The following is a 2,692-nucleotide window of genomic DNA, read 5'->3' as shown; positions in this document are numbered from 1 at the left end:
GTCTGACACTATCTTAAAATATGACTCAAACATTGACTTATAAATAAATTTTATACTTATTCATTATAAACTCATCTTATCTCTTTCTAATATAAAATCTACAAAGCCATTTTAACACATCAAGTTTTAGAACAGCAGTTACAAAGATTGGAGCACAAGGGAGACAGAAAAGATGAACACGTAGCTCCATTATTTAAACAAGTGGTTCAATCAATTGACAGCAGTTAGTAGTTTTTTATTATTGTAATTATTGGTTATCTTTTATAAAACAATATTCAGAATATTAACCCGTGACAAAAAAAAAAGTTTTAATTAAGTTTCAAAAGAAGCATTAAAGAGATTTGTGGGATCTTGTGGTAATAATATGTGGCAAGTGAGGGTGTGGGTCCACATGTTTGACATTTTGTCAGAAGATATATCAGAAATTCGCTTTGTTGTGCTAAGTCAAAATGATAATTATTTGTAAGACAAACTGAAAACTCTATGATGGGAAAACATGGTGGATGGAATATCCTTCTCATAGATTATCCACATTGTTCGGTCTCTCTCTTCAGGTACCTTAAAGCTACAGGAATATTGTTGACTCAAAATACGAATATTGGAATGCCATACCTTTTCACCATGTCTGCGTTATTGTCTCCTTCAAACCTTACTCTCTGTCGCATCAAGTGTTTATACGCATTAATTTCACCACTAATCATCAAAATCAATTGCTTTGGTATGCTCACTTAGATGTATAATGATTAGTTGTTAAGGTTAATTACACATGTCTCACATATAAACTTCTTAATTATGACATTTTATACAGAATTGTATATCTAATTTTAAGTTAATATATGATTCTTTTGGTCATCTGGTTTGATTATTTATAATAAACAACAAAAGTTAATTAAGAAAGTGAGAATTAATGGTTGAGTCGGTTTAAAGTTAAAGAGATGACTTGGAACTTGAACTATATTTATTATATATTTGGTAACCTTTGATTGGCTAAGTTTTTAGATTAAAGAAACAGTTGGACCAATAACTTTTGGCACCCCATTTGTATTGAGAAAAATGTCTGAGATCCTCTTTTAGAACTCTACAATGAAAACAGAATAAACATAAATAGATTAAACAAGATTTAACAATTAATGTGATTACCTTTTTGAGAAATAGAACTTAAAAAAATAGATAGAACAAGAAAATTTTCTATTATTAACAATTAACATTCATAAAAAAAATATATATATGAAAAATATTGTATATAATTAATTATGACCAACAAAAAATGTGTGTAATAAAGTTAATCGTGAGAAGCATTATTAAATAATTTTTTTGTAAGTTTTTATTTGAATTTTTTAATATTTTAGTTTTAGAAATATCTTTTATATAAATATAAAAATAAATTTATTTATTATTTAGATAAAAAATATATCAATTACTAATATAAGTATTATCACAGCAAGTGTTATATATATATATATATATATATATATATATATATATATATATATATATATATATATATATATATATATATATATTAAAAAAGTGACTTTAAACTTATCACTATTTACATTGACATTTCGGTATACTTCTCAAATGTATAACATTTTTGTTATCTAATTTCTATCAATACCATTAAATCATATCAATGAAGGATATAATGCTTCAAATATAAAAATGATATGTAATTTCAAAACAGGCCGATCTCCACTCAAACAAGAAAATAAACCTAAAAAGGAATTGAAAAAGTTCATTGAAAACAAGAAAATTATATTCAGGTTGACTTTGATATCGATTAAGGAAATACATTAATGGGAAAGTACAGTTCACTAAATCGAATATATTTGTTTTTTTTATTTTGATGAAGTTCAATAATAATAAAAAAAAAGAGAAACATTAATTTGGTCATTCTACTTAGCTTTCCGTCAAGGAGGAAAACCAGATCATTAAAAATATAATTTTCTATCAAACAAAACTAGAAACTAAAAACTATAAAATAGCTCTTTATTGTTTCTGGCTCAGTTGTTTACTTACGAGTTTATTTAACATATAAACATTACCATGTGCATGTTGCTTTTAAATTCAACTTGTTTTTTCTTTTGATTCGAATTTTGTTCTATATTTTATATACATTTTAGTAAATGATTTCTTTACTTTTCGAAACGTTTTTCGTTTATAAGAGGATTGAGCAGGAAATTCTCAAAATTTATTACTTATTGTTGGTAACTAACTTAATATATGACATACCAAAGAAAATGATGAGACATACGAGCATTAGTTTTAATCAACTAAGAAATGACACTGAACACTGACAATTAGTAACTACTAATTACGTCTCTGCATAATGTGCCATAATAAAGGTTCTATTGCTTATTTATACTAAACTGGTTACATGATATATCAGTTATTATTTATCATAAGTATGACCGTTTAGTCAATTAGATACATATCAAGAATCTGGTCGGTTAGAAAACGTGAATCAAGCGACTTCATCAGTCAGATTTTAAATATGTTTTAGAACTAAAAACGATTATATTAAATCAAAACATGATTATTATAAGTTAGAGCTATAATTAAATTCTAAAATCTATAAATATATATTTAAAAATATGTAATGACTTAACATAGAAGTATCTTATGCAAATAACTTTTATGTTTGATTGAAGGATGACTAGTATAAAAAAATTGAATGAATGAAATAAAGAAT

Source organism: Vigna umbellata, chromosome 2, assembly GCF_029865625.1.
Source record: "Vigna umbellata cultivar VRB3 chromosome 2, Vumbellata_1.0, whole genome shotgun sequence".
NCBI classification, from domain to species: Eukaryota; Viridiplantae; Streptophyta; class Magnoliopsida; order Fabales; family Fabaceae; genus Vigna; species Vigna umbellata.
This window is presented reverse-complemented; position numbering follows the sequence as displayed.